Source organism: Plectrocnemia conspersa, unplaced genomic scaffold (genome assembly GCF_051122295.1).
Source record: "Plectrocnemia conspersa isolate PC_06_02 unplaced genomic scaffold, ASM5112229v1 ptg000012l, whole genome shotgun sequence".
NCBI lineage: Eukaryota > Metazoa > Arthropoda > Insecta > Trichoptera > Polycentropodidae > Plectrocnemia > Plectrocnemia conspersa.
Window position 1 is genome coordinate 27,467,171 of NW_028277176.1, and position 25,513 is coordinate 27,492,683.

Genomic DNA, 25,513 nt, shown 5'->3' on the forward strand with positions numbered 1-25,513 from the left:
TCCAAGAAGACGATAGAAAAAATCAATGTATTTTCTTGGGAACTCCTTTCTCATCCACCGTATTATTCAGACATTGCTCTAAACGACTATCATCTGTTTAGATCCTTACAACATTTTTTAGATGAAATAAAATATTTCACGAAAACAGATACAAAAAAAAGTATTGCTTCCAAAAATCAGATGAAATGATCAACATGTGGATAATAATAAATTGTAGAAAATGATGAAGAATATATAATTTAGTAAATTATCACGTTTTAATTTTCAACTCGCAAAAACGCAAGGACTTATGGAATAATCTGACACTATCTTTAATTGCCTTCCACAAATAACAGACTTAATTTTTGGATTTTGAACTTCATAATTGGACCTGGTTTGATTTAGAGTAGAAAGCAGCTGCTTTATCATTTTTTTAGAATTATTTGGTGCGAGTGTCTTAAATCAGAAGTGTAGTAGTAGAAAAGACAAGTTTTGACTTGTTAAAGTTGCAGATAAAAAAATACTGGCGGAAGCGTATTTCGAAAGGAAGTGTCGTGAGTATGCAATGTTCATGATTATATAATATTTTTTAGATAGAAAAAATGCTTTTACTCTTTTCTTCACAATGCGACGATTTTGAAGTGAAAATATCCGATCATCAAGAGCGCTTGTATTACGTAAGTGTGACGAATAATCTTGTTTTGCAAGTCCTAAATAATTTTATTACGCTTTTAACCAGAAATTGTGACAAATTTTGTTTCCATGATTACATGGCTGTTTTCTCCCTAAATATGAAAAACGCACACCGCGCACCTGAAAGCCATCGAATCACATAGCTCGTAAAAACACTAATTCATAAGAATTACACTCGTTAAAGTCGAATCAATTCATTAAAAGCGACGCCTAATCGCTCGTTACATCAGATCGCGTGCTACATTACGCCGTTCACGCTCTCGAACATATCGATTTTAATTATTCAGATTCTACTTTATTTTATTGCCCCGATAAACATTACAGTCGCGCGTAAAGGATAATATATTACGTATGCACATTGCGGCTTATCTGAATTATAATAATATAACAATATTAGGTTAATATTCGAACGGCGGTGGTGGTCCTTAACCTTTGGGCTGTAATTGGCGCTCGTGTATCAGACACGTGATTAGGGACCGAAATGGCACTCCGTTAGGTAGTTACCAAATGGATTCATAATTATAATGCGTAATATTTACATAGTCACGAAGTCGAGATTAGTGACTGCGTTAGATAGTTATCCAGTCATGATAGGGTCTGTGTTTATGCAAATGAACAAGCTTGTTTATTAGTTTAAGAGAGTAATTAAAAAATAATTAAGGACATGATAATAGCTTACCGGAAAGAGTGATGATTAAGGATCAGCTTCTGCAATAAAATAAACAAGATATTAATAAGATAAACTATTAACGTCTTAATGTCATAATATTGTCAACAATAGCCGGACCGTAATTAACAAAGGGTTATTGTGTTCTTAAATACAATAATAGTTTAAAATTAATGTGTCACTACAGAAACAGTTTATATGAAATAAGAGTATAATATTTTATTATAATGAAATCGATAGGCACGTGGCGTACACCCTTCAAGAAAAGGTCTTGCCTATGTTATTATATATTATATACATATAGCACACGAAGCATTTGCGTAGCTTGTTTTCCACCCTGTGCGTCCAACCGCAAGGGCAACATTGACGCAACCAACCCTCAAGGGATTTTCATCACCTTTAATATATAATATGTGTCATTTTTAATCTTTAATTTGATCCGTCACGGCATCCGATTATAACACAGCGTCTGTTCAAATTAAGGGACGCGTCGTTATGCTTTTTCAGGAGGGGAATAACCCTTATTAAACGAATACGACTCTATAGATTTATTTTTAAAACGCGAAAATACTTCAGTTGTAAATGTTTAGCAGGTATTCATCGTAATGCACGTGACCTGCTAAGAGTCGCATTGCCACAAGGGCCTCTGCTCAAAGCTTGTCCCTTGGGCACAGTTGGCGAGTTCTGACCCCGCGACGCGCGCAACTTAAAGCCCTTTCCTAATTACTTATACATCTTAAGGACGCAGAGCGTTTTATGATTATTTGAAAAGAAACGGGCCGACGAGGCCCGCGGGTCGGATCGGAAAGACCTCTAATATCTCTCCGGCTTTCGTCGAGTATAAATATGTAAAGGATACACTGCAGCCCGCGAGGAGAGAGAAGGGGTGGTTTTTGTAGAGCAGAACAACAGTCCACCATATTTTTCGCAAAGCATTTTATGTCACATTTGTCGGGGTGTAAATCCCGGAAGTGCATTGAATCACGTCCTGACGCTGAAGTATACGATTAAAGTGAAATCTTTGCAGAATCCAATTTTTATTTTCCAATACTTATTATTGCTATAATACGCGTAGATATAATGTAGTTTTGTTTACAAATTATATCTCTATGTATGCTAAAGGCAAAGCCTAACGAGTGCTTATGGTATTAAAGCAATCGCAAATAATTAATTAAAATCTAGAGTAAATTATTTAATATTCACAAAACATAAACAAGCTTTGTCATTACCTTTTTAGGGTAGTAGTATAGCATGGCAAATGATCGTTTAAAACCCTTGCCTGGAATTAATAAATACATTTCGGTACAGTACTGATTCGAGCACACTCTCTTATGCATGTACATGTTCCTCTTGTTTGATTCTAAAGTATCTCATTGCTATATAAATTTTTCTTATTAAAAGATGTTTTCTCATTTTTAATTCAAATTTTAACGGTAATATTTAAAATTTAACTGCTTTATCTTTATAAAATTCCTCTTCTTTATTATAAAATATTTTTTATATCTAATATATGAACACTAGTTGATCCATGACAGTGTCGAGAAAATTAAAATCACTTTTAAAATTAACATTAAAAAATTGCAAGTAATAACCAAAGATAAAAGGATGATGTCGCTGCCAGAAAAAATAGACACAGTGGCGTAGCTATGGGGGGGGGGGGGGAGCGGGCCGCCCCGGGCGGCACTTGCTTGGGGGCGGCATATTCGCGATGGAATCGTCTAGTGTGGTTCTTAACCCTGAATAAACTAAAATGTATGTAAATCTACGAATAGCGAGAGCTTAACAATAATCAATTTATTATTATAAGAAATGCTGATTTTATGACCCTGCAAAAAATGTATGGGGGGGCGGCAATTTTAAGGATTGCCCCGGACGGCACATACCCTAGCTACGCCACTGAATAGACATCCTATATATAATACAATCAAGTATAAACACTAATCTGATTCGCAAATTTTCACATGACAACCAGCGTGTCCATGAAGTGGTGTATCATCAACAAACTGGAGGCATATTTAAAGTATTTGGTGCTTTTTGCAGTACTTGTAAAATGTTTCATGAATAAATTTGTGACGGCTGGGTAATATTAAGTCAACTCCATAATATGTGTAGACAGGTTGTGTTTATTAATTATGTATTTTTATTTTTAGAAACCGGTAGTACATATTTATGTAGAATTTATTATTAAAATTTAACGACCAACGAACTAAATATTTAAATGCAGCCATTGACTTTGATTACACTGCCCTTAAAAGCCGACTAGATACACTACATTAACTTAAACTTTATGCATGCACTACACTCTCTGGAAATGGGCCAATGTTGGCCAAGGACGGAGAATATAGTGGGTTACTTCGGTCGAGTTCGGTTCTGCCCGCTCTAAAATCTCTCGGAAGTTGTCCAAGGTGGGGGTAATTTAATCCACTTGGCCAGCTTCGAGCGCTTCCGAACATTGTCGGCAAAAGGACCGAAGTCGGAACTGCTCTTTCGAGCGCGAGCGGTGAGATACTTCCCCTTTCGCTCTCTCGCGTGTTAAGTGACGAGAGTGAGAGAGATAATGATATGTTGTTTCGCAAACTGAGATAGAACGAGTAACTCGGTTCAATTTCAGTGTGCGCCCTATGGTCAACACGCATGTCGAGCGCTGCATCGTGGTCACGTGGTCAAGTTATAATACCACAAGCTTATCAAAGACTTCAACATACTCTTACTGACATCTTTGAATATTTTAGGGCACCAAAAGAGATGCATTATATTTTTAATAGTACATTCTTCTAACAGATATCGTTATTATATATTTTTTTCATATAAAATGAAATAATTAGTGGTACTTGATTTTGTTAAAAAAATCGTTTCGAATATCCTTATGTATTTTCCTAGATCGGTTCATATAAATGTCACACCATAACGAATTCTTATTTAGAATCGATGGCGCCAAATTCTAAGATAGTCACAGATGTGGTGTTCGTATTCTGAAGTATCATTTTTATGCATTATGGCATTTTGCAAAAGCCGACAAAGATTTTGCGTAAATTGAATATTCCCGACCGAAAAGTTTTCACTGATATTGTATTGGTGAGTGCCCACACAAACTTTTCTAATTATCTTTAGCGTAATTTTAATAATATGACAATTTAAAAATTGCGATTATTTGGCACATTTTTCGACCGCGCGCAAATATACGTGACAGAAGCCGCCGTCCGGACGGCATATGAAATTTGCGAGTGTGGTAGCTTACTGGAAGTCGTAGATCTCGGCCGACTTCAGTTCGGACCACTTCTAGAGAGTGTATTGCAGGTATTAAACTATTTTTTAAACGATGATCTGAAGATATTATTAACTAAATTGTCACGAAAATACGTGAATTCTCGAGTGATTTTTCAGCTCTTGGATCACAGAATTTTGTATAAGGGCTATTTATACATATGGTTGTAAAAAATTTCATTCATAAATTGTAAGCACATTCTGGTAGCATAATTATATTTTTTAATTAAGAGATTAAAGACGACAAGATCAACAAGTCGTTATTGAAAGAGCATACCTATTCAACTATCTTCATATATTATTATATATAGACTGATAGATGCTTTTATGTTGCCTATTTGATCCGCTTTGAATATTGATTCCTTTCAAACACGACAGACTCCTTCTTTAGAACTCGTAATTGAGTAATTTTTAATATTTCCACTCGAATTAGCAGGGTCTGATTTATAACCCTTTCACCCGAGCAGACGCGGCAAGGGCCCAGTCAGCCGAAACTTCCGCTTTATTAAGCAACTTGATATGCGAAAGGAGGTATTAGAGAGAAGTCCAGACGCGTGTCATCCGTCTTGAAGACTTTTCTCGTTGGTTTATAAAAAATTCGGGTGCGCGAATGTCCGGTAAAAGTTGTACGTGAGAAAAGCGCTGACCAAGAAAACGTGGTTGTGAAAAAGAGGGAAAAAAAAGGTTTACGTATCGACGTGTTTCGAAATTGCACGCTGTGCGTTTTACGTGATCCAGCCGCGAAACAGCGCTTATTGCATGTATGCTTGTTGTGGATATGTAATCTAAATTAATATCGGGTGTGTGAAAACCGATATTGGCAGACCTTTGGTGTCGGTTTACGATATTCACGGTTTGCGCTCGAGCGGGTATCGACGTTGTTGGTGATTATGTGAGAATACTCAATTTGAGGCTATGATTATGTATAGTGATATTGATCATGTTTCATAACTGCTATAAACACCAATATCCGCACTGTGGCTTACTAATTAAATCTAGCTGGACATCTTAATATTAATAATATTTGCGAGCTTTATTGAATTTATAAATAAATTTAGTTTCACAACTTAGTTAATTGAATTTTACTCGGAATAATTTAATATACAAGAGATAAATAAAATACAAAATAAAAAGCGATATATTTAGAACTAATAATGAATCATTAATATGAATGAAGCATTCATGCAACATGAAAATTATTTTACCATTAATGGAGTTACATCATACAATAGTTATTGATAATTTTATCAAGAGAACCAGATTATCACAAACATTTCAGGAACAAATTAACCACAGAAGGCACGTAGTTATCGAAACAAATTTTAATACTTTCAGTTTCAAAATATATTATTTATTTTATAATAGTTTCAGTGGCATAACTTAACTAATTTGTTTTTTCAGATAAAATCCTTGAGGTGTAGAATTTTATTATTACAAATGTAGTCAATGTTAATTTAATTTAAGTATCAAATAAATTTAAAGCCCCTGTTTTTTGTTTTAGATTCACATTAATTAAAATATTATATGCGTTATTAGCATAATAAATCATTTTAATTGCGCACTGGAATCCGCTTTTGACCCAATTTGATCTCAATTATTTTTGGCACAAGGTCTGTTTTAATAAAAATTATGATATAATAAATATTTACCAGCACCAAATAAAATACATAGTCTATTATAAAATGCGCCATTTTTGTTATATGTACAACGTATTAGAGGCTTTTATATTTTGACATATCAAAGTTGGCAATCTTCTCCCAGAGGAGCTACGTTATTTAACGCAAGGTCGGAATAGGTCCAACAGAAATTTCGTTTTTCAATCCCATCTGGGATGTTTGTGTATGTGGGTGTGTGCATGGCGTACGTAATAACCCTAACCTATTTGCATTTTAATATAGTAAGAGACATCAGCGATAAGAGTCTTCCCGTCTGGGCGATTTTCCACCCGAGTCCATTAATCGCAAAAATTCGGACGGGAAAAAGGGTCGCTCCATTATGGACCCATAATTGAAAATCGACCTTTATCGAGACGGACATTCGCTCGTGTACACCGACCGGCACACATTCGATTTAATTGAAAAAATGTTTTATCTGCTCGTGGCACTCGCTTCCCAATTATTTTGAAACACAAAGATTTTGATTTGTTACAATAAATGTTTAGTTTGATTTGCGCTAGCGGAAAAGAAGAAAGAAAATTAAATTAGGTAGGTAGCTATTCCCTTTGATCCGTCGTTCACGTGTACGTGCCTCGCCCGGGCCTTGTTATTTTAGTTCGAAAGCATGTCAAGGAATTAAATAAGGCCAAGTGGAGTTGACTAAGTTGTCTGGCACAACGGGGGTGGGCAGGCGGCGGACGGTCTAAGGGTGGCGAGGTTTGCTCTAATAGCCAATTACGACGGCGCTATGGTCTTTCTATCTTTCCAGGTTCATCGAAAGCGCCTGCTAGGTGTTTCCATTGTGTCGACTTCGATTTGGGCGAGAGCTTTAACTATTTGGGGAGCGGTGTTCGATTGTAGCGATCCGACTTGATAAACGTATAAATGGAACTGCACTATGGTTTGAATTATAGATTACGCTTTTTGTACCTAAAGATCATTGAACTTTTACCTAATTGAAATACGATGGAGTTATAAATAGATAAACGGTACGTCCACTATAAGCTGTGGTTATTGTATATTACCTTTATGTAAACATATGTTTTTACTCTACTAATGTAAAGATATACTATGTATATACATATATAAATTCACCCTACAAAATTACAATAACATGACTAGGGGTTTCAATACCAGAGCATATCTCTTGGGATTAAATGGAATTCTTTTAAAAGTCGTTCGGTAGATATAGCGAAAAGCAAATTATTCCAAGTGTCAAATTTTTAAGTATATTTTTCGTACGGAAATGTGTGTTCAAACTTATATACCCTTCAAGATTTAAGAAAAATCTTTCGCCCTTCCAGTTTTCGATCGTCTGGTCAATGGAATTATTCGAGGCGGAAACAGACTATTTGTTATTATCTAATGTATATATCTAGATATAATATCTGCGCAGAAAAAATCGTTGAAAATTTGTTAGAATTAACAAAAATGTAATTTTAATGAAATGAAAGTATAATACATATCTTTGTATTTGACAACGACCGTATCCTTTGTTCAAGTCTTTTTCGCAGATTATTCTTAACCGTTTAATGGATGCTCGCTTAGCACGCGTTTGTATAATGCCGACGATAAAAAAACCTTATTTATTCAAAGCAATTATTTTTATGACTTGCGATAACTTTGTCGCACCAGAATACCCGAAAAAACGTCGACATCTCAAATGTATTTGCGTTATTTAAGTTGCATCTGTAACAAATACATGTGCACGTAAATATTTATAAAACGTTGTTGAGTTTTGCTCCCCTACTTGGAACGTGCGGGCGCACGCTCTTATCTCTCTCACTCTCGTCATTTAACATGTGAGCGAGTGAAAGGGAAAAGATCTCACCGCACGCGCCTGACATACATATGCATTCGTACGTACGCATTGCAAGAAATTGCTCCTTATCTACCGTGTTATCGGGGAATCTACTGTATAAGAAATGCTTTTTTATACAACTATTAGTTGAATAAATTTTAAAATAATTTAAATCCGCTTTACTGAATTTGTAAAATATTGCTATAATATTTAATATCAATTTTAAAAATATCGGACTATCAGACAAATGCTTTTCTTGATCTTCTAAAAATCGTTTCGGTCGATTCGGCCAATTTTCGCTTAGTGCGAGTAAAGATGAACTTTCGTTTTTTTAAAGTAAAGTGGCGGAAGTAGTTAAAATGCGTAATTTAGTGCAGCAGTGTTCTAGCATATATACCCTTGAGAATTGACGGAAAGTCCACGTCTTCTGACCAATGGCAGACTCTTTGTAATTGTGTAATACATATCTTATCAGACTCATTGCGTCGTAAAATATTGTATAGATTCGAAATCAATGTAATTTCTAACGTTGTGATTCTATTAAATATAAATTCCATGGCTTCAGTATTTTTATGCCAGAGATAGTTTTTGTTCAAGTAAAGAACACTGTTTTATGCAAATGCTTTGTAACTGTTAATTGACGTCTGCTCGGATACGAAATATTACTTTTTTACGCCAACAAAATAAAAAAGTTTGGTAAATCCAAGTGACACGACTCCATTGGTTTTAATATTTTGGAGAATTTTCAATACCTAATATGGGCGACACAAATTGATTTTAATTTATCAAACAATGTTCATATATTAAACTCATAGAGTCTCTATGATTTTTTTAACAAATATCAATATGAACATCATTTGTAAATTAACTAACAAAAACAACACACAGAATATCTTCTTATCAATTATATTTCTTAGAAAGTATCGCGTAGTTGCTTACATGTTGTATGTTTGGCGTGCTGGCAAACATTTTCTTAGCGAAATTTTAAATTTAAATAAAAAAAATTCTAAATAGTTTCTCACGTATTTGACAGATATACTTGGAGTAAAAAATAACACAGAGACCACATTTTCCAAATCATTGATAACTAGGAATCAATTTCTGTAATTGAACTTTTTGTACTACATTATTTCATCTAAATTCTTGAAGCCATCACAAAGAATATTAAATTATTAATTAAACCAAAAAGGATATTTGAAACACAAGAAAACAAGCCGCAAGTTGCGTATTTTTGCGTTTCCTTTCAATTTCCCGCTCATATTTTTCTTTGTCGGAGAAAATTCGTTACTGCCGTAATTGGGGGGTGCACCGCGAACAGAAAGAAGAAAACAATAAGGGTTGAAAATCGGTAGCCGAAAACAAACAAAGCCAATATCGGCTTCGTCGAGATTGCGGTCGCTAATCATAACATCTGGGAGAAAATCGGGGACCGTTTTAGTACACGCCAGAAGGCGAAAACACATGAATTATTAATGCAGATAAGAGTCGAAGCTTAGAAAGTGCGTGAATCACGTACGTACTATATATATAGATTACTTTTTTTTAGCAAGGATACTCTTCATATGTAATCCGATTAATTTGGAAGAAATCGAGGCGAACAAAGATAATTGGGGAGACCGCTTTTATATATCCGTAACAATGGGTATTTCTGAGAAAAGAAATTATGCAAGAGCAGTGTGCAGCCTCTTCCTCCTCCTCTCACCGGGAAAGTTTTCACGGAAAACACGGACAACAACAAATTTCGAAAGAATGACTTTCATATTTTTATTGAGTTAGCCCTCCAGAAGAGCTCTCGGGGGAGGTGCCCGTGTTGTGTATTGCAAAGTTTTGAACAAAAATAAAATTCAACAAGAAAATCTTAATAATGCGAGCGGTATGCATATATATCTATATATACAACTGTAATATAATAACACAAATTGTGATTAAATTTTAAATGGTATATTGTATTTTAAGCAGAATTTACGAGCGAACTAATATAATTTGTTTGTGCTAATGAATTAATTCATAGGCAGTTTATAAAATTTGTTTTAATAATAAACAATATTTAAAATACGTTAATATAATTTGTAAAGATATAATCGATAATACAAATTATAGAGTGATGAAGTTGAGCAATTTGCTATTGTGTTGAAGATTCATCAGAAAATTCTATATATTTTTTATTTAATATGAAACGACTTAATTAAAAGAATGAATAGATACTTTAATAAGATCATATAATAGATGTAAATACATACATAATACAGCAAGCATAAACTATTTTTAGAATTTTCTAAGAATAATATATAAAGCAAATTTATGAATGACTGAATTAAAAAGTAAATGTAGTAAGCTACAATACAATAAAGGTTGTTAAATAAATAACAGAAATATTTGTAAAGAAAGGTTTAATTTTATATATTTATGTTACGTCTTCATAATAAACTACGTTGCATTTTTATAGCTTCTAGATTTAAAAAAATGTATAAAAATACTAAAAGTAAATAAAATAATTAAAAATAAAATAATAAAGAAAAATATAGAAATAGTATAATAAATGTAGTAGTAGTAAGTCTGATTTTTAATTGAACGATCAGCAGTTTTCATTATTTTTAAGTAATTTGAATAAATAGTCAGTTGTTGCCGGACTAGTTATTTAGTTTGTTAGTATAAAATTAATAATTGCGAGAAACTATTTATAGAGCATCTGAATACAATTTTTTTAATAGTGTCGGGTCTAACATAATCGTTAGATTTAAATTAGTTGTTAAAAGAGTCACAAAAGTAACTGATTTGAAGAAATGAAATTTTCGTTGGTGAAATGATCGCTTTCGACTTTAAATAAACGAAAGTTTAGTGCAACTCGCACTAAACAAAACTATACCGAAGCAACCGAAAAAAATATTGACCATTTAATCTGGCCCAGCTAAGCAGTTACTGAATCCTAAGAGTTAAACTCGATATTCAATACGACTTCAAACTATGAAGATGCGATACTACACAAATATCTACATCATTATTGCACAAATTTTATTTTTTTAAATCATCCTAAGCTACCAACGAGTAATATTAAGCTTTCTGTGGTGTACACAGAGTGTAAATAAAATTTTATTTACGTTTTTTTTAACAATTATTATTATAATGATCGTTACAATTAAACATTATTATTTTCACACTAGAAAATACTATACCATTGTAATTTTAAAATAATTAGAGCAGTTGACCAGTGGCATAGTCAATGATTGATACCCGATAAGACTTGGGTTCAAATCCTATATTAATATTTGTGTTTCGCAATTTATATCAAAAATTGTAATTTCTATCGTACGTCACATTAAGTTTTCCTAGATGTTTCTAGCCTCACGGATGAATATCGCGATGAATAATACAAATCGATCTAGCTCGTACATATCAGATAAGAAAATTTGTACATATTAGATATGAAAATTCTCTAATAAAGAGCTACTTTAACTCATAGAGAATATCATATACAGTAGACCCCCCAATAACACGGTAAATTTGGTACGTGCTATTTGGATGCCCGTTACTTTGTTTTCAAAATTCACATTTTATTGTTGTTTGCATTTAAACATATATAAAACTAACAATAAATATCGCTATATTACTAGCAATAATTTCGGTAGCAAGAAAATTTTAGCGTCATATCGCTAGTTTATTTTTCATTAAAATTCAATTGCATTTTTTATCGGCTCGTATTTATTTATTTATATAAAATAGTCAGAATATAAGCGGCCAGAATAAATATTAGATGGTCAGAATTTATATTAATCGATCAGAATTTATATTAAATAGAAAGAATTATTTTTTTCAGTTGGAAATAGTGTTATCGTCTAGTATTGTTATTGATGTGGCTTGCAATGCTATGATAAACACATGTGTTTTAGGACCAATTTGCTTGGTTGGGTTCGCAACATCGTCAGATTTTTTTTTAGATTAAATTAAGACCATCGTGGCCTAATAGATTACCCCAATGCGCCACAATGTTCGAAAACAAATTTTAAATTTACAAAACAAATAAAGCGTATATATACATAAATATAACAATACTTACAAATAATAAACATAACAAAAAAATATAAAAACTGGATCAGCTCTCGTAGCTAACATTAAACAGGTCAATATGTAATGCCAGCGTAGTAAGGAGCCGGATTGCCACAGCTATAGGCGAATCGGCAAATGCGGACGTCCTAGCCCTAGCGTCCATCAAAAGAGGACGCGATCGTGATTCTCGAAAATGTTCCGGAACCCAAAACTGGAATTCTTCGAGAATAGCTGGATTGTCGACAGCATCTTTCAGTAATTTGAAAAAATGCTTAGCGACATACAACTTTCTGCGAGAGCTCAGCGAATCGTATCCCAACGCTCCTAAAAGAAATGCGTTGGGATATATGTACGGATAATAACCAAATGTCCTTTTGTAAAGGTATCTTAAATACCGTTTTTGATTTTTTTCCACTAAAAGGGAATATTTGGCTATTCGGGGATTCCAAATTATAGATCATGATTCAAGAATGCTACGAACTAAGGTGTCATAGAGGATGCGAATAACTGATGGATTGTCAAAGTGAAAGGCATTCCTCATAACAAAGCCGAACATCTTGGAAGATTTATCACAGTCGTCGTGTACGTGTAGAGAGAACCTCCATTTGCTCTCGAAAGTGATTCCGAGATCTTTAGTGGAAGTTTCTTTAGTCAAAATGTTACTACCGAGATGGTAGAAATAAGCTGATGGCGAATGGGATCGAGAAAATGACACAGTATGGCACTTTCCGACACTAAAGGACAGACGGTTAACGGAAGCCCATCTCCATAGAGAGTCTAAATCACTTTGCAGAGAGAAGGAGTGCACAACAGATCGAATGCATTTATATAATTTTAAATCATCTGCGTACAGAAGAAAACTTGAATTTGTAATTGCTGTATTTATGTCATTAATAAATAACACAAAAAGCAGAGGGCCCAGATTGGATGTTAACACAACAAGCCAAACGTGCTCTCCGTCGCCGTTTTGTCGTTATTCCGCTTCGTTCGTCGTTCTAAATACTTTCGTGTTCTACATACAATTATATAAATGATTAAAATGCTTTTTGTTAAGACTTCAATTCGCTCAGCTTTAAAGCTCACTTTAAAACATACACTGCACAATTAACCCATTATAGATTAAACCTATTTGTGCGTAAGCGCAAAATAATATATGCGCAACGCACGTTTGCGATTTATGACACACACAAAACACACTAGTGTATGTTCTTGTATATCTTAAGCCGAGATCTCGCCATTATTTCAAAGCTAACAGCGCACGAAACGGATAAAGCTCGATCTGAATAAATAACAAACGCACAACTCTCTCGCGCGCGCGTTAATAAATACGCACGCACACGCAAATTTCACAATCAAAATTAAATAAGCACAACGTGAATTTATTACGCGGACCCAGTTTTATTATGTGAAAGCTCGCGTCGGGCGTCGGGATATCGAATATCGCGATGAAAAATGAATTTTCCGACGTATACTTTGCAACTCCCGGAGAAGCCTTTTCGATAAACATGCAAATGCTACCCCATAAGTGATTGGGGGCGTATAAATTTTTTTACCCAGCCGGGGTAGGGAGGAATTAGATAAGCCGACAACGACCGATTAACGATATTTATTCGCCTTTGCGCGATAATAAACGACGGCCATCGATCTCGCGTTTTTTGTGAGTGTGAAACAACCCCAAAATTATAATACGTTCGAAATTTTCGCGTCACGTAAAAATGTGTATTCTAATAATATACGTTGTACAAAATGTTTTCAAATTGTTGGAATACAGCGACGATGACGCAAAATAGTTGCTTATCTAAATAGGCTATGCTCCATAAATAATATGCATATTTAAACGATGCTTGATAAAATTAGTAAGACAAGAATTTGTAACATTTTATAATACATAACTTCTACAGTCTTACGAATAAAATAAATATTATTATTTAAATCATTATCTTCACGACATGCAAAAATAGATAGATCAGACGGATTCAAATCGGAATATATTTTCGTCATATTTTTCCATATGCCGCGATTCCTGACTTTAGATTATTTTTTCCCCGGCGCCGATAGGTGTTTTCCATCTGCCTCTCGCGCGATTGTAATTTTCCGCCTCGGAGACAATTTTCCGTACGTATCGCGGTGGTTTTTTACCGACGACACGTTCTCCCAGCTTTGATCTAATGCTATTGATTTTTTGCATTTGCCGTATAAAAAAAACCGCCGTTGTCTGCGATTCGCGGAGCTTTCGGATGGATGAGCATTATGACCGAACAGTGCAAGCGTTGAGAAGCGGATTCTGCATCAAATATGCATTTCCGGCAAAACGTGAAGAGCATCAGAAAAGTCTGCGAGGCGCACAGGTCATAATTCGTTTGACTGCGGAAACAGAGAGGAAAACGACATGGTTACTGCCTGGCGAGAATATGTTTACATACCAAATGTAAAATTTTTGAATAAATATTCTCAAAGTCTAGGAGAGTTTTAAATTTTTTAAATTCAAAATCATTATGATTTTTTTTATATATTTCCACTAAATATTCAGTTACATTATTTCCGATGAGTCTACAAAAATAAATCTGAAACGCTCATCACTGATAATGTCAACCATAAATAACTCTCTAAACTAAAGCTGACGTGGCACACTTCCTGATTTATTAAGTCCAGATGGGGCCCGTCTATTATATTATATAACATCACGACCAATTCACCACACAACGCAATACTTTATTTCTACAATAGATCAGTTCAGTATGTATTTATCTTAACATTATAATTAGTAGTAACTGCGTCACGTATTATCTATGTCGTATTGGAGAGGTTGATCTCTAGGGATTCGTGTGAATATTTTAGCTAGATGTTAATAAACATAATCCTTCCTTGTTTGTTCTACAGACCAAAACTCTAATCCTTAATAATTTTGAGTAACACAAATCATTAGTTTTATGCCTCTCTTTCTTGCCCCAATATCGGTAATACCGGTATTGGGGCAAAAATTGCCCATTGCTACTACCGATATTAAAAAATGAAATACCAGTAGAACTAAAAATATATTTTTTAAATCTATACAGAATCTATATGACCATTCGTTTCAGCAAAGAAAAATGCAATATTAAATTATGTTCGAACTGTTTTAGATTGAATACATTATTTTATTTTACTTATCTATGCGAGTCTTTATTTTCAACTATAAATGTGGTTAAAAACAAATATAAAAATAGACTCAGATGAACATATGGATAACTGTAACAAATTATTTGTGTGGCACAAAAACACTATTAGTTGGTGTACTTTTTGTAATTTTTTTAAGCAGTTTTCTATGATCAATGTAAGAGTTAAACATTAAAATTATTCAACTTTTGTATAAGTACTTCAAAAATGGAGTGTGTATACAAATTTACAAATACTAAGCCAATTAAAAAACATTATTAATGCTGCTCTGAATCGATTGCTATTCTAATGACAAATTTGTATATTTAAATTTCTTGATTGTTTTGATAAGATAATTATCCACACATAATTAACAATTGCTTAAAATATCTTTTCAATTCGTAATTCTATAAAATTTAGTATTAGATGTTATTTGTTACCTGACATATATATTATGAAAGTGTTTGAAATAAATGTTCCTATATGTTGCTAAGTACGTATGTATTGTGCTTAACTTTTTTATTTCAAATCAACATCTATAGTATACATAATCAGATTATAACGTAAAATTACTGACCACATAATCTTATAGCGTTTCCAAATGCGCAACAAGAAGTTAAACTTTCAAATACACAATCCCAAAAGTTTTCACCCCACACCTAACTTTTGCTTTAGACAATATTGCAATACTATTCTTGCCACTCCTAAAGATTATATTGTGCACAACTTTAATATTATATGTACAGTCGTTAAATTATAACACATGTGAATATCTATCTATATATATATAGTAAACCAGAATCAGACATATTATATGTATATAATATTACACATAAATCGTTCAAAATTATTCTACAATATAATTTCTTGCGATGCGCAAAACATTTTTTTGGTATTGTGAGGATTTCAACCACCTGCACAATTTGTTATAATTTAAAAGTCATTCTAACAACCACTATGAAAAAACGTAAACACGTATCGAAATAGGGCCACACTCAACAATAGAGGAGAGATCTCATGACCAAACAATTGCTTTAATCATTTAAAACATTGCACTGACCGCTTAATAGTACATCCATTCCGAGACCAGAAAAAAAACTACTCTTTGTTTGGAAAGGACGCGCGCTATCTATACGATACATTATTCCCTGCGCATAATACTTGTTCTTCTGCCTTTAGCTTACAGATCGCTGGAATGGACATCTGGACTGTTTATATTTGAAGGCGTGAACATACTTTGGGTGTGTTCAAGATGCGATGCAATTGGCTCGCAAACATAACATACAGATACAAGTCAAGAAACTACATTAACACGAGAAATATAAACGAATCGTACAGAGAGCATCGCGAGTAGGGGTTGCAATGCCAATAATACCGGTATTAGGGCAAAAATTGACCTACGGTACTACCAGTATTATAAAATAGAATACCGGTAGTACAAAAAAAAATATTTTCTTAAATATATTAAATATAATATTTTTTATATATTTTTTGTACGATATTCGCGACGTGTTAACATAAAAGGAATACATTTGCTTTATCTCAGGCAAGTCTAACGGTACCTAGCAGTTACAATACTTCTGTTTACAACTAAATATTAAAATAATATATTTCTGTGTACAACTAAATATTATTGCTTTTTACTACCTTATATCATTAATAGTACACAAAAAATACACATAGTATATATAACATAATTTATTTAAAAAATGTAAATCAATGATTTGATTTACATTTTTTTGATTTGACAAAACGAAGTTTTTTTAAACCGCATATCGATGGCTTAAATAGTAAAATTTTTAACTCCATATTTGACAACTTTACGGAAGAAACAAAAAACTAGATAGACAACTTGAAAATAAGAAAATAAAATAATATCTCAAGTTTATAGTATTAAATTAGTAATTTTTGAGAGAGCAATTTTTAGAGCATGTGTATCTCGATTAAAGGTACGATATGACACGGTTAAGTCATTTTAACCCAAAAATGTAGTTAGCAAATATACACTTTAAGCCACCAATATGTTAGGACAAATTGTCTGGGACTAAAATGGCTATGCAGTATTTATTTTTTATTCTATATTATTTACATAAACATTTTAATTAATGTTACTTTTAATATGAATATATAATAAATAAATAAGTATACAGAAGATCAATAATCAATCGGAAATAAATATAATTAAGATATCTAAAATAAATATTAAATGTGAAATAATATAAATAAATCACAACTCAATCACATAAATATCAGAATCATCAATCATAAAAATCTGTTTTTAAAAACAATATGTCGCGGTTTGAACAAACAAATTTACAATTTTCTACTGGCAAAAAATAATAAGTAATATATTTTATTAGAATAAATTGGCGAGTGGTGCTTTGGCTCCTGGTATAAAGTTTAGGAGGCGTCCAGAAGCGGACAATCAAAAATGATGTTGTCCTAGATTTGTTATTACAAGAAAAGAAAGATTTTGAGCCCGTATTTTAAAAAAAAATAATAAAACATTAAATATATCGAAGCGATACTTGCCGGGATATTTATATGCTTTGTTTTTTTCTAATCAACAAATATGGTGAATTATGGGAGTGGTACTCAGATTACTTTTTCGGTCAAATAAAATATAAATAATGAAAATTGCAATCCCTAATCGCGAGAACACGATTCAAACCGCCCTACTAAAATCACAGCCGACAATAATACAACTTGACAAGCCAGCGAAGACTATCCATTTAAACTCACTGGCTGATAGTAGCATATATACTTCTCTATATATGTTAAAATGTATATACATACATATGTTTATCAAATGAACTATTACCAGCATTTTCTGCGCTATTTGACTGAAAAGTCACACCCCTTCTAAACACAAAAGTATAATCTTGGAAACAATAAATGAAGCATAGAAAATTGTATAACCGTATATTATCATAAGCTGCTTATTAATCCAGAATGAGCAAATGCATATTTTTTATCAATAGTAAATAAGCCTGATTAAGTCGTTTTTATTATATTTTAATAATTCATAAAAGTCATTAAAGCCATTAAAAGGAACAAGTTTCACAACTCTTCCAGCATCAGAACATTAAAGCCGTGGATTCGCCAAGAACAGATCTCACCGCTTTAAATCATGAAACCGATACACTGTGCGGATTTTATTAACTTAAAAAAACGCCATTCAGTCGCAAGTATGATAATTAAATTCTTATTTTTAACATTCATATTCCATTTGACATTTTGAATCGTATATTTTAATGTCTCTACATAAAATATCCACCACGATACATACTGCTACTTCAAAATACGGACGCGATAAAAAAAAGGTTAATTGTGAGCTTAAATTCAATTTCCGTCTCTTCCCTCACGAGCAAAGCAAAAACTTGGCAGCGTGAAATTTTCCAATTATAACCCTCTCTTCTACGCCGAAAGTGGCGAAGTCAAGGGTCCAAAGTTTGGAGATACGAGCATAGAAGAGAGGGTACATCTACCAACTTTTCTGTGTGAAGCATTCTACGGAATAATATCACGAAACAGCGTCGAAGTCGATAGGATTTATGTGCCTAATTAAGGGCAATTCGTCGAATCGTTCGAGAGAAATGCTACGGGCGCCATTGAATTCGGAATGGACCGATCATGCGGGTCGAATAAAATATATAAATGCATTGTTACACATTAATCGTCGATCGAACGAATGTCCAGGCGTAAAATGCGCTTTATATTGTTATGGTTGTAGTTAAACGACATTATGCGGCAATGATGCGCTTTTGTGGATGCTATATACGTAGGAGGAACGTTAATCAATGTCCTCTTTATACCAAACGGTCGTTAATCCCTACAGTAAATTATTACGCGGGCGTATTAAAATGGTAAAATTGTAAAACAATCTATTAAAAAACACTTAATTATCTTTATGATATGTATTATAAATTTAGACTTGATATGACAATTATATTTTTTAACATCTAGCTCTTCAAATGTCAATACCGATAGGTATGTTTTTCTACGCAAAGCTCGTTGAATCGATTTACTTTTTAAATTATTAATTATTTTACCTTGAAATTCGGACATTCACAGATGAAAACTCCGTTTGACGAATAATAGGATTAACCGGCTCGGTCCCCCAGTTAAGCATCGAAATTATTTATGGTCCTTTGTAAACAACCGCGGAACGAGGAGGGTTCAACGAGGATACTTTTGAAACGACAACCTGTACAAGTATTAGGTACTGCTGGAAATGGGATAAAAAAAATGCTTCGGCCCAAATTAACTGCGTGTATATACTGTGCATGAGTTTTGAGCTTATTTTTTTCCGTTCCGCCGGTTGGCGTATTTTTGGCATGTTAAAATATTAATGCGGAATCCCTTTGGTGAGTTTGTTCTGAAAATATTGCGGCGATGGCTTCGCGAAGGTTTTGAGAAAGGGTGAATGAAGAGACGTGCATAAGACGTTCGCTACGCCTTTGTGACGAGTTTCGAATTCCGTGTCGTGGCTTATGGATCTTTACAATACAACTTGACGTTGAAGTACTTTTGTTAATGTTTGATATTTAATAACGCCAACTTTACTTGGCATATCATATAGTACATGATATGCCATATTTTGTTGTATTGCTACTGTCGGGACCACCCGTAATCGTTGCAAAGAAATTAGTCGCGAAGGACTTGGTAAAAGGGTCTCATAAATCTAATTTATTTGTGTCACTTGTTTTGTAGATATTTTCTAAAGAACCAGTACGGATCAAATGATTTTCGGTCTCTTTTATTTAAAGCCAAATCGTAGAAAAAATTGTCAATAACAGCTTTTGCTACTTTCAGGGCATCATATATATTTTCAAACATCTGGCACAGACCCACCTTATCTTATGCAGCGGTATAAATTTTAATTTAACAAAAAAAAGGCTCTATGAAAATTCTAAAAAAATCTCAATTTAACATTTTCTTCGAGATGAAACACTAGTACTATCAATGACATAACTTAGCCAACTTAGAAAATACAAATAGTCGTTAAGTGCATCAGTATTTATTAGTCTGGTTTTTACTTATTTGATCTGCGAATTCTTTTGACCCCACAAACTTAAAACAATCATGCATTATAATTGCGTATCGTATAAGTCATTCAAGTCAATACAAGCTTATTAACGCATATGAAGTAAAATGAGCCATGGCATAGAAGCTTTCGAGTCAGATTGAAATCACGCGTCACAAATGCCCATTTTTAAAAAGCTGATTAGGTCGTACAACAAAGTAACAAAGTAGCAATATTTAAGATACGATACATTTTAAAATTTAGCTCACCTAATCATTATTTATGGTAAAACTGATAGAACCACTACATTAACTTTACAATAAATTATACGAGACTCTCCTAAAGTGCACCGAGTAATACGTTGTCGAGGATATAAAGATTGAGTTACGAGCGTGCCATATTAAAAATATTTTTGCGGACGCTGAAATTTTGCATCTCTGCGACGTTTTATTACCGGAGGGATGCTGCGATAAAAGGACATTCTCGAGCCTCGCTCTCTATATTTCATATACAACATAATACAACCTCCCGTCGCGAGGAAAGTTTAACGTTTAACGCTGGCGTGTTTCTCTCGCGTCTGGTGCCGCTACTGCAATGCGTTCGGGAAATGGCCGTCGATATGTTGGGCACGGTTGAAAAATGGGCAGACCGATTTGGGATAAATCTTGGCTGAGTGCGGAATGGAGCGGATATGGGCGGGGGCGAACGTAAAAGGACATTTTCTCTTTCGAATATAATGTGTAAGTACATCTCGAGATTTATTGTGAAAAACTTTAAAGGCATATATATGTTTTATATAATAAAAATAATAATTGTTTAACGTCGCATACGAAGCATATTATATTATTTTCAAAGAGCTTTGTGTGTGTGTGTGTGTGTGTGTGCATAAATGAGAAAAAAGTTTAACCGAGTTAAAAGCATAAGCGAAATGTATTCGCAATATGGCGCGGGTTGTTTATCATAAAGAGGGTGCAAAAGTAATTCTAGCTAGTTAAATACAACACCGGTTACCTCTAAATGCATTTTCATGTAGGTATATAATATATTATATCAATATAATAAGTAACTGTTAAAATAATTCAATAAGAATAAATACATATTATATTTACTTACATATAAAAATAAACTAGAAACGTTTTCGTTAAATATTATATCTAAATATATGTAAAAAAAAACACGATATCGATGTTGATTAATTAAAGTCCTTATTTATTATTATTATATTATGGCAGAAGACTATGTTTTAATAAAACACTAAATGTCTATCACACGTGACGGCACGCTTAACAAGTACAAGAAGAAACTTGAATATAACAAATTTAAATTTACCTGCCCTTGAGTCATTAAAAATTCAACAAGTGATAACGTTAGCTCCCGAAACATAAATTACACAGCGCAACACCTTTGAGCGTCTGTCTACTCATCCTTATCTTCCAAAAACTCTGTTGGAGTACGGGGTATGCGAAACGCGCTTTTGAAGTAGATACAAAAAATAAAGCTTTTATAGCGAGGGTGTTATCTAGCGTCGTTTTTCGGCGACATTTCGGCCATTTTTCAGCGTCGATAAAAAAGAACGAGCATTAATTTGGGTCTTATTTAGCAGCCCGCAACTTTGTAGGGGGAGAAGAAGAGCAGCGGATTTATACCAACCCACTCTCTTAGGGCTTCCTAAAGTTTCAAACGGCTGGAAGAAGCCGCTGCGGATGAAACTTTTAACGCGGCGGAAAAAGAGTTTTCCAGAGTGGAATCGCCCCCCGGTTGACCGCCGCCCCAGTATCAATTGCCCCGTAAAATTTAACCCCCATAATGGTCGCATTACACTTTTGGGGAAGCTTTTCTGGAAGAGCGTAGTAATTTATGCTCGCGGCGAGAGCGATATACATACGAACTTTCGCACTTTTAAAACTTTAAAGACAGATGTTGCTCTGCGGGTACATTTTTATCCGATCTTCTTAGCGCGTGTGTATCTACTGACGTGTTAGCACACGTGTACATCTGTATAATAATATTAAAATAATATACATGCCAAAGTATAAACTTTTAGTGACATATGGAGCCATGGAGTAAGCTATATTATGTGTATTACACACATTAGTGTTTCTTCTTAAAAAATATTTTTCAAGAATTTCTCAAGAAAAATATCAAATCGAGAATACTCACTTCTCGAGAATTTTTTCAAAATATTTTTTATTATATGAGATTAAATTTGTAAGAATATTTTTAAAAGGATTACAACCACTGCCCTTTTTATAACGCCGCATAAGTAAAGGCGTGCTCATTCCTAATATGCATACTTCTTGGAAGGTTTTATTAGGGGTCTGGGAATGATAAAAAATTGTTTTCAAATTTTTAACACTCGAACTCGCCTTATTTTTGCCAAAGTAATAAAAGAAGACACTCAGATAAGAAACATTTCCGAATGTTTTTGTGCCAGATGTTTGAAAATATGCATACTGAAAGTATTTGAATGGCCAACAATTTTTATGCGATTTTCTAACTCTAACCGGCCGGCGGTCCTATCTTACCTTTGGTGATCTAAGAACCCGTTCCGATAAGAATAAATTAGGCATGGGAATTGATAAACAATGAAAGCGACAAGTTAAAAAAGGCGTTACGTTAAGAAAAAAAAAACATTATATTATTATATTTTCCAATCAAAATATAACTTTTCAGTTGATATTCGACGAGCTCTTCACAATATTGATGATTTAGAACAGAACTATGTTCCGCAAACAAGATTTAAACATGTTTGATCCAATATTAACTGGCGAATGATAAAGAAAAACTATTCTTCGCACTCATCCGCAAAAAAAGATGGCGTATATTGTTTTTGTTCGAATGCACGGTCCCCATTGACGCGACAGTCAAATGTCATTAGTCAGTCAACAGTTGGCAAGATTATCAAATCGATTGACTACTAATAATTTTGTTCATAAATCTAATTAAAAGATCAAAAAATAGCCTTAAAATAAGTGTTAAATATTTTGTATTCCATTGTCAAAACTCTAAAGGAAACAAGTTTTCGGGAATATTACCTATTTCACAAGTAAAAGTGTATTGTTATAATAATTTAAATTAAATTAAATTTAAATCAAAACTATTTGTAAATTATTCGCATGACATTATGTCTATATACTTTATATTTGTTTAAAAATTAAATGTTGACAAAATAATTTTCTTATTACAGAACTTAAAAAGTATACAAATGCTATTCATGGCTTTTGGATAAAGACTAGAATTTTAACAAAATGAAGACGTAATAATTCAACTGATTGAAAACGAAAAGTATATAAAAACTGTTTTTTTTTAATCTAATATTAATGAACAAGTGTCACCTATGAATAGAATAAAACAAAAGTACAATGATTCAGATGCTCCTGTGTTTTATGTCATAAAAAGCAAAACTTCGCAGGCACATGCATTTTTTGAAAGACAGCGTTTAAAATTAAAATTATTTTATTGCTAAAAATGAAAATAAAAATGCAACATAAGCATCTTTTCGCGTTAGTTAACCCATTGCACTTAATAGTGAAGCTCAAACAATTCGAAAGACACTCATTATACCATAGTGTCATGCGTTATTAACGATCAGGCTGCCAAGATGACACATCAAAGATGAACTTACAGATGTCCCAAAACTGGCTGTACTACTACTATTTATTCGTTACACATTTTATACAAGTATTGAAGAATTATATGAGAAAATATATTCATCTGTATTTATTATTACGTAATAAAGCATGAGATAGATTGGAAGAAGTGTATTGATATTTGTTCACTTATATCACGTATCCTGAAAATATATTACTCACCAGCGGCCATTGTATTTTGCATAGGCAAACACTAGTGACAAAAAAACACTACAAATTTTAAAATGTTAAGGATGAAGCAGTTAAAATGATAAGCTATGTAAAATCTTGATATTTAAAATATGAGAAATGAAATTACTAGTGAACATTACACATTTTATTACATGCTTAGGTAGGATGACTATTCAGAATTAATCAGGATTTACGAACTATGTGAGTTATTATTTAAGGCATAAAATAATTCGGGACATACTTAAATCAAATCCGTTATAATTGATAAATCTTAACTATCTGGCAGATATTTTTATAAACTGCTATGAAATTCATTTATAATTAAAAGAAAATAGTATAGGGTTTTTACTACAAAAGATAAAATTACATCTTTTGAGAGAAAATTTCAAAATAATTTTGCTTGTTTCCCGCCTTAAGGAAGTTTCTTAAGTATTTTTAGAACACTTACATGACTTAAAAACAACTCTGGCAACATCTTATGAAAACTAGTGGAGACGAATCTGGAATTCGGAATTTATTTTTCTTGACAGCAGGCAAGTGCAAATGATTTTGTGAACCTACTTGATTTAATAAATGACTTGACTTTAAAACCAAAATACAATTAGATTAGCCACCTAAAGATTTCTGGGCAAATTTTTCGGAAAAGTACTGGGGCTCGTCAAAAAACACTATTATTTTTTTTTAAATCTTCTAATTATGCTACAATGAAGCCAAAGTATAGAAACAGTATGCCACACCAAATATAATAATTCAACTTTCTAATGCTGTGCCTAATTTCAAGTTTAGTTAGTTTATACAAGTACTTACAAATATATAAATATTAATAATAAAATTAAATTAAACTCACTTAACCTCGGTTTTCGTCGATAATCCGTCCGAAAACAATCGTTGAAATTTGAGTCCGACGAAAACCGAGGCAATTATTTGTAAAATCAATAAAAAAAAGCACAAAAGCACTAACACTGGCAAGCATACGACGACGAAATCTGAGGTAACCGACGAAAATCGAGACAATTTTTTCGCGGAAAAAATCGACGATAACCGAAGTCAACGAAAATAGAGGTACCACTCTATATTGAAAAACTTTTAAAGTGTGATCATTATGTAGATTGAGATGTATTTTATCAAAATATTAAAATAATTAAAACCTTTTAGAATAAGGGAAGATATATAATACATACATATAAATACAAACAAATTCATATTTTAATGGAATATTCTAAAACTTATTTAATATGATAAATAAATACATGCACAAATATAACTAGAAATAAAAATCATAAAGATAAGCACTAGAAGAGAAATTAGATATACGGCTGTCTAAATACATATACAGTGAAATCTCAGTATAGCGAAGGTCACGGGACCGAATAAAAAATTCGTTATACTGAAAATTTATTATGTTGAATGTAAGGAAGATATTGCATT

General features: G+C 33.0%; 1 protein-coding gene across 1 annotated transcript in view; it reads right to left on the reverse strand.

Annotated features, from left to right (window-relative positions):
• LOC148228718 (uncharacterized) overlaps positions 1–25,513 on the reverse strand; it is a 170,947-nt gene that overhangs the window by 50,778 nt on the left and 94,656 nt on the right. The window contains exon 3 of the mRNA XM_088200296.1: positions 1,352–1,380. The gene's annotated coding sequence lies outside the window, so the exon portion shown is untranslated. The remainder of the gene's footprint in view (positions 1–1,351; positions 1,381–25,513) is intronic.